At 43.0% G+C, this 8875-nt stretch overlaps 1 long non-coding RNA gene across 1 annotated transcript; it reads right to left on the reverse strand.

Moving 5' to 3' along the window:
* Positions 1–338: 338 nt before the first annotated feature.
* On the reverse strand, positions 339–6869 carry LOC144328901 (uncharacterized). The gene is made up of 2 exons (XR_013394281.1): positions 5352–6869; positions 339–3438 (listed from the first exon to the last, which is right to left on the reverse strand). It is a non-coding gene; the product is annotated as an uncharacterized LOC144328901 (long non-coding RNA).
* Positions 6870–8875: the final 2006 nt, after the last annotated feature.

An 8875-nucleotide genomic window follows, 5' to 3' on the forward strand; every position in this document is an offset into this window, starting at 1 on the left:
CGGAGGGAACTAAGTTCTCTCAGGAGGAGTGCTCGCCTCCAGGCCAGGAGAGGCGAGTCACCTGTGGGCCGGGACCACCCTAAGCCCCAGAGGAGATAAATGCCAGTCAGCCCAGTCCCAGGTTGCGGGAGCAATATCACTGGAAACCTGTTCCTGCCAGCATGCTGACCTGCTCCCCTGAGTTCCTGACCACGCCTGGCTCCTTGCCTTGGACCCCGCTTCACCCTTGATGGACAGCCTCCAGACCCTCGACCCAGGACCGGACTCAGACCACGCCGCACTGTAGCACCCTGCTTGTGGTTAACGCTTAGCTGGAATGAAATATTCAACGCAGCAACAGAGAAATTAAAATAATAATTTATTTGTCAGACAAATAAATGTGAGGCACAGTGGTATATGATTACCAAGCTCTGGCCTGGCCTCCTGCCATTATGGCCAGCACTTATATTTCCTTAATCCAGCCCCCTTTGCTTCTCCTCTGGCTGCATCTGTCCAACCAGCCTGGTTGGAATTCCTATTGGCTGATTGGTATGACCAATCACAAAAATACACTCATTTCCTATTGCCTTTTATGGGAGACAAAGAGCTATATTTCCTTCCATTTATAATTGACAAACAAGTATTAATATATCTTTACATGTGTCTCAACAAGGAATCTTAATTACCAGCTCACCTCTTTGCCCTCCTTGCCCTATTGCCTTCTAAAACAAATGGTTAATCTTAAATTTTTATCTTGAACAGATGTCAGAGACCTTGGGTTCATATTCTCATGCATCATCAATGAAATATCTCCTTTTGGAGGTCTTTAAACAAATGTCTGACAACCATATATATCAGAACTGCTCGGATGGCGTCTCATTTCTGGCAGGGAGCTAGGCTCATCTGCCCCCCTGGTCTCCTACAGCAATATGACTCTATGAAATAAGAATTTAACATTTCTTTCTTTCTAGATCCTTTGCATAATTACATTTAAACCAATATATTTCATACATTATCATAGGTAACCTTTTAAAAGAATAAAGCTTCTCAAAGTAAAAAGGAAGGAACTCAGTAAAAAACAGCTTTTAAAAGGAACCTCTTCAGTTCACCCCCCCCTTTCACCCTCCTTTCCAGCCTCAAAATAAAATAGGAAGAAGCTTCTTCTTCCCCAGCCAAGCCAGTTGCCTTTCCCAACATTTATTGCTCTTTTTAACTCTCTCAGTTTAAGAAAGAAACAGTTTTAAAAGACTTCCCAAAAATGCTTTAAAAAGACTTCCCAAAAAGCCTCTCTTTCTGCCAGCTAGATGCTTCTCCATTTGGTCTTGGCCTTTTAACCTTAGAAAGAAGATCTGGCTCAAGTTTAAGGCACATGGTTTTATTTTCCGTAACCTTGCTCTTTAACCTGTAATTCCAGCTTTTATGACTTTGAGAATTGTTTTCTGCTATAAATCAAAGGGGGGCCCCTTGTCTTAGGAGAATGGCCAAGGTTTTCTCTATAAACAGTTGGCCTTCTTGCCTGGCATGAAACATTTGAAAATCTAAGCCCATTTAATTTAGGAACCTGATCAAATATAAGCCAATATATGCCTTGATTAAAAATGCAGTCTATATTCAGATGCCACATTCCCCCCTTTCAAGCTCAAGGACCTGGCTACAAAGCGTCCTTGATAGCTTGATCTTCCTAAGTTAAAGCTCTGTATAGGGCCATGATATGAGGTAGAGTTTCATTCGAAATCATCTTGCTAATTGTACGTCTAAAACATGAGATGATACATGGCATCATACATAAAACCATTATTACTACCGTCAAGAAAAACAAGCAAGACAATAGTATCCCTTTGAGTCCTGTGACATTAAGTAACCAATTGGTGAGCCATCCCATATCCCATCCTTCCCATGTTTATACTGGGACATGTGCTATATTCTCCATCTTTGTAGCCAACACACGGATTGCCTCACCATTATCAGAAATGTTAAAGCAACAGGCATTCCCTGTCAAGTTCAAGACTCCACATAGGCCTCCCTGCTTGGCAAGTCATCCAACTGTCGTGCAATAAATCTCAAACTCTGGGCCGTTGCATTGGTTACAAGTTCCACTACTGCTTGTAATTGAATTATTCTGTTTAGATTATAAATAGGATCCCATGCCCCTTGTATGAGCTCACCAGGATTCCAGGAGGCAGGATCATAATAGGCTATAATGCGCTCTGGTGGCCAATCATTAGTACCGCTCCAACTTTGGGTACTTCCTCCTGCTATACGAGAAATATCAGCATTCCTTCGTGTTCGCTTAGCTGAACTAGTGGGCAAATCCACATTGGTGGTAATACCCATCCCAGGAAACAAGTCCCACTCCATTTGGAAGGGAGTTTCTTGTATGCCCATTCTCCACATATCCACCACAACCATCGGGTCTGAGGTTTTTTTTGGTATGTGGAGTGTATAAGGCGAAATATCAAAAGGGGTATAGAGTTCACAGTGCAGTATGTTAGATTGCCTTTCTCTGTCACAGTTATGTTCCATACCACTTTCCATGCATGAATAAAAGGAGGTGCACAGGGCAAGGTATTCCGAGTTCGATAGGTAGTACCGTGTGCCCAGGTATGACTATTCTTAATATAATCCCAAGTATAGTGACAATGAGAAGAGCCTATCATGGTAGAATCAGCTGCATCTGATGATTTATGTACACAGAATTCCCCTTGTACAGGTATAGTTGAGTTCCATCCGGGGAAATTCTGTACTTCTGTTTGGTGTGGCATTTCGCTTACCATACCAATGGCATTTAATGGTATCAGTAATAAGGGCATACCTCCCTCTGAATCATCTGGCCCAAGAGAGCAAACAAGGCAATTGGTCCTATTTGCCACATTGCCTACCATTTCAGCTAAACCTACCCACATATTGTGGTCATAGCTGAATCCATATTTAGCAAATCTGGTCAGATTCAAGGACCCTTCCCCTTACCAAGGGATCAGGATTAATAATAAAATCATGTTGATGTCTAGCATATGCATTCCTTCCACAAAAGATTACCTTATTGTGATAGCATAAAACTATTAGTCCCAATATAATTCCCCCAGTGACAGAAATGGGGAACCACCAAGACCAAAACATATATCCCAAGGATCCCCAATGTGTAATATCTCTGATAATTGTTCCACAAGGGGGCAGTCAATCAATTGTATAAGAGAATCTTCCCTTTCACAATCGCTGGTTCAGATGCTCCTCAAGCTTCAGGCGTGCGCAGGTCAGCCAGCTTCCAAGTTGTGGCTGCAGCAGGCCGGTCGTCTAATGTTGCCCGTGACCTAGCCCGTTCCCCGTAGGGCTAGGTACAGGGGTTTTTGGAGAGAGTCAGTTTTAAAGGATTAGAGGGGTCACCTTTGCACGTCCAACTGCCTTCAGACTTCTTCAAACGAGAGTGATGAATCCAGGGGGTCACCTCAGCTACCTTCACCGCTGTTGGAGTAGAAAGCAAGACGGTGTAAGGTCTACGCCACTTAGGTGCAAGTGGATCACGTTTTCCACTCTTTCACCCATATGCTATGCCAGCCTGGAGCTGATGAATCGGCTTGGCAATGCTGCACGGCGTGTGCTTGAGGGCCCACCTGTTAAGAAAAAAACAACAACAAACAAACAAACACGGGAGAGAGACAAAAACACGGGAGAGAGATTGCACTTATCCCTGTGTCACATGGTCTCCTATTTGTTTGAGGTCAGTTGGAATATCCTGAACAAAGGAGGGCGGCCTCCCATACAGGAGCTCAAAAGGTGACAACTTAAGTCTTTTTGTGGGTGCGCACCGAACACGAAACAGTGTTATGGGTAACACATCTACCCTCCTGAGACTTTAGACATATTAGTGGGCTTCTGGCATGCCCTGCAAATACCTTGCACAAGCGTCTGGCGGTAGGTGGTAAGTCTGGCCAGGTGAATCGCATTGTTTGGATCCCAATTAGGATCTTCCAAGGGATAGTTGTCCTGGAGATGACGGTCAATATTATAAATATTTCCCACTCTGGCCTGCTCACGCAAATATATCTGTACCTTTTTAATTACGTCTCTCCTTTCCTCAGTGGTGAAGAGAGTATTCAGGAGCTGGCGACAATCTGTCCAAGTAGGACTATGAGTATTTTACTATTGAAGTCACCAAGTCCATCATAGCCTGAGGTTTTTCTGCGAAAGATGGGGCGTTTTCCAATTCATCAGACTGTAGTTGTGAATGGAATACATTGCAGGGTCGAAGTTCGAGGTGGCCGTGGTCCAGGTTGCCCATTAACCAGCACAGGCTCCTCAAGTGCATCAAATACTCTTCTAAGAGGGGCTACTACGTGACCTTTTTCTTCACTTTGCTCTAGGGGCCTCAAATCATAGGGGATGGTATCTGTCCCAAGGCGTTCTTTTGGCAGCTCTATACGCCTAGCTGTATTGCTTGCTGACCGATTAAGGTCTCCCTGTAACTTCTGTAATAATAGATGTACAGGGGTTTAGGGTAGGCAATCAGTTGTTCCACTAAAGGAGACTGTAGATGGAGTTCTACTGGGACTCACAGGTGGAATAACCACTTCTGCTTGGGCTTCATTATAGGACTCCAATGCCTCCTGAAGATATTTATCATAATCTATCAAGGAATCAAGTTCTATGACTCCACCCCCATTATTCATTCCACTTTCTTGCCTTGGGGTTACAACTGGTGGAGGGTTTGAATTTGTTTGGCAAGATTCCTTTCCTAGCTTTGGCTTTTACAGCCAATAATTTGCATCGTTGGACTTTGCATTCCCTTATCCATGGAGGATTTTTATTTAATGTGCTCAGCCAGGAATCTATATATGAAAATTGTTCTGGGCACCCTCCAGTTTCTTTGGTGATGTTAGACCAAAGTTTGCTTACTAAATTTATATCAAAGGTTCCTTGAAATGGCCATTCAGTATTTTGTTTTGGCCATTCTAGTTCACATAACGTTCTCAAGCGCCCTGGCGTCATTTTGACTCCATATGCCCCTGAGAAGGCTTTCTTAAAATTATTTAACATACATTCAAGAGGTGTATTTCCCCCTTTGAACCCCCAATTCCCATTGTATGGCCCTGTGAAGTATCCACTCAGTCACTCACACACACACCTTACTGGGAAACGAAGTAGCACTCACTCCACACTTAGGTCAGCTACACATTGTACTTTCTCACACATGCAATGCGCAAGATACTTCAACCACACTCTACCTCCCAATCTTCCCTTTTCCCTACACCAGATCACCATCTGATGTACCCAGCCACCTAGCGTACTCAGTTCCCCTTTACTGAGACGCAGAAGTTTGATCAGGACTTCTCTTCCTCCCAATTAATTGGAGGGCCAAAACCCTTTAGTGCACTTACCCTTAGCTGGTTCCGTTTCCCCCCGGTCCGTCGCCGTCGGTGGGCAGGGTATCAGACAGACGAGACTGCTGCGTTCCCCTGGAAAAAAATTTTCCATTGCGCGCTGAGTAGGCAGTGAGTGATCCTCTGTCTTGTACCCTGCTCAGTAGGCGAAGGGGCTGCGTTCCAGCAGACCACTTATCCGAGTCACGGCACCATAAAATGTAGCACCCTGCTTGTGGTTAACGCTTAGCTGGAATGAAATATTCAACGCAGCAACAGAGAAATTAAAATAATAATTTATTTGTCAGACAAATAAATGTGAGGCACAGTGGTATATGATTACCAAGCTCTGGCCTGGCCTCCTGCCATTATGGCCAGCACTTATATTTCCTTAATCCAGCCCCCTTTGCTTCTCCTCTGGCTGCATCTGTCCAACCAGCCTGGTTGGAATTCCTATTGGCTGATTGGTATGACCAATCACAAAAATACACTCATTTCCTATTGCCTTTTATGGGAGACAAAGAGCTATATTTCCTTCCATTTATAATTGACAAACAAGTATTAATATATCTTTACATGTGTCTCAACAAGGAATCTTAATTACCAGCTCACCTCTTTGCCCTCCTTGCCCTATTGCCTTCTAAAACAAATGGTTAATCTTAAATTTTTATCTTGAACAGATGTCAGAGACCTTGGGTTCATATTCTCATGCATCATCAATGAAATATCTCCTTTTGGAGGTCTTTAAACAAATGTCTGACAACCATATATATCAGAACTGCTCGGATGGCGTCTCATTTCTGGCAGGGAGCTAGGCTCATCTGCCCCCCTGGTCTCCTACAGCAATATGACTCTATGAAATAAGAATTTAACATTTCTTTCTTTCTAGATCCTTTGCATAATTACATTTAAACCAATATATTTCATACATTATCATAGGTAACCTTTTAAAAGAATAAAGCTTCTCAAAGTAAAAAGGAAGGAACTCAGTAAAAAACAGCTTTTAAAAGGAACCTCTTCAGTTCACCCCCCCCTTTCACCCTCCTTTCCAGCCTCAAAATAAAATAGGAAGAAGCTTCTTCTTCCCCAGCCAAGCCAGTTGCCTTTCCCAACATTTATTGCTCTTTTTAACTCTCTCAGTTTAAGAAAGAAACAGTTTTAAAAGACTTCCCAAAAATGCTTTAAAAAGACTTCCCAAAAAGCCTCTCTTTCTGCCAGCTAGATGCTTCTCCATTTGGTCTTGGCCTTTTAACCTTAGAAAGAAGATCTGGCTCAAGTTTAAGGCACATGGTTTTATTTTCCGTAACCTTGCTCTTTAACCTGTAATTCCAGCTTTTATGACTTTGAGAATTGTTTTCTGCTATAAATCAAAGGGGGGCCCCTTGTCTTAGGAGAATGGCCAAGGTTTTCTCTATAAACAGTTGGCCTTCTTGCCTGGCATGAAACATTTGAAAATCTAAGCCCATTTAATTTAGGAACCTGATCAAATATAAGCCAATATATGCCTTGATTAAAAATGCAGTCTATATTCAGATGCCACAGCACGGTAACTCCCCCCGGGACCAGCACATCCAGATTCCTCCGCCAAAGCACCCAGAGGAGTCTGAGCACCTTGCCCAGCCCCCAAAGCAGCAGGGGAGTGTCCCAGAGGGCCCATGGATGGGTGGGTAGGCTCCTAGCCACTCTGAGCCACAATGGAGAGGTGTGGTTTTTGTGTCTCCCTGGACCTGCACTTCGGTGAGGGCCAAACTGGCCAAACCTTATATATGTCCCTAGTCCCACCACAGATGGGGAAAGGCCTGCAAGACAAGGGAGAAGGTCTTCCAGGACTCACAGCCCAGATGGTCTCTGGCTGTCAGGATGCTATCAGTGGCTCCTGGCTGGTTGCCCAGGAAAGTATAAAGACAATGAAAAGTTTCTTACCGTCCTTTTTTATTTCAATATTACTGGGAGAGGCTATAGAATTCAGCCTCTTGGATAATGGCGTTGTCCTGAGTGAAACTCCACCCCCATCACTCCCACTTCCTTATTCCTCATTCTTTTTTTCTTCTTCTTTTTCAGGCGGATATTCTTTTATATATATATATAAATATTTTTAATTAATAATACTCCAATTAATACAATGCCAAATCATGCCACATCATAATACAAATAATATAGCCAATTATACATTCCAAATTATATAATTTCAAAAGACTTCCCATGTTCTGGCTAGTTGGAGAAATTTTTTTGTTTCTAGTTCCTGCCTTTTTTCTCTTGTTTATTCCCAATATCATAGTTGCAATCTTAACCCTTTATCTTATCTTAACAGTCAATGTTTAGATACTTTCTATCGTATTTAGCAAATCTATATATATGTTAGCAAGCAAGAGGAATTTTGTTCTTCCTGTTTTTGTCTGTCAATTCTTTTCAGCGCAGTCCCCCTCAGAGAGCCCTTTTTCATTCCACCATCTTATCTTCCAGGACTCTAGGCAGTCTTTCAGCTTTTCTTTGTTTAATTACAATTAAGACATACAATCCTTCAAGTCTTTTAATGCACAGATGTTTTTCCAATCCTTCTCCATCATTCTCATCACCTCCTCTACAGGTGCTGCTACCTGCCCTCTGTCTTTGAGCTCTTTGCTCTCCTACTTTTAAGGCTCACCGGGTTCTGGGAGATGGAGGGTCTGGAAGACTTTCTAATGACGTGTCTGTCAGGTGTTGCTCTGGCTCTCCCATGATTTCCCAACTTTCCCCCTCATCTGCCTCTGAGCTGTGACCTCCCTCAAACCCCTGTTGTAAATCTATACTGTCTTCCTCTTCCTCCTCCCTGGGGAGGTCAGGATGGAGAAGCAGTCTCCACCATTCCTCTTCTGCCCAGTCTCTGACACTGGCCTCTTCAGCAGCCTCAGCTTTTGTAGCTGGAGTCAGTCAGGCCCCCTCCCTCCCAGGCTACGTGGAAAAAAAGGACTTCAAGGCAGGGAGCAGGTCTTCCTGGCAACATTACATGGTTCCTCTCCCTAGGTCATTCCTGAAGTGGTAAGGTGAGAATCTTCAGTGTCAGAAAGGCTTTGTAACCCAGAATACATGGACCACATCCAGCAGGGCATTCAAAGACATTTGAACTACTAATTTCCACCCCCATGCTCAGTCTCCTCCACATGCATTTCCACACCTTCATTTTCACAATTTGACACTTATGAAGAATGATAGCCTGGCGGAAAAGAGAACAAATCTTATAATTGGAATTTAATATTGGTTTTCTTTTCATTTGTTCAGAGTCACTATTGGTAAAGGCTGCCTCCTATAATTCATGTTTTAATTAGATCAGATAGCTGAATCACACGCACTAGCATGTTTTTAATAATTAATAGAAATTCTTAATGGGATTTGAATGAGTACCACGTAGAGGCCCAGAATAGAGATATTTTCAAAATTCCAGTGGTTAAGTTGCTGTTCTTGTATACAGCATAAAAATGTTAATTCCATATGTTTATCGTTATTTTTAATTGGGCTACAATAAAGAGACAGAAATACCATAAGCATTTGGCTAGGACGCACTC

The sequence above is a fragment of the Podarcis muralis genome, chromosome 9 (assembly GCF_964188315.1).
Source record: "Podarcis muralis chromosome 9, rPodMur119.hap1.1, whole genome shotgun sequence".
Lineage (NCBI taxonomy): Eukaryota > Metazoa > Chordata > Lepidosauria > Squamata > Lacertidae > Podarcis > Podarcis muralis.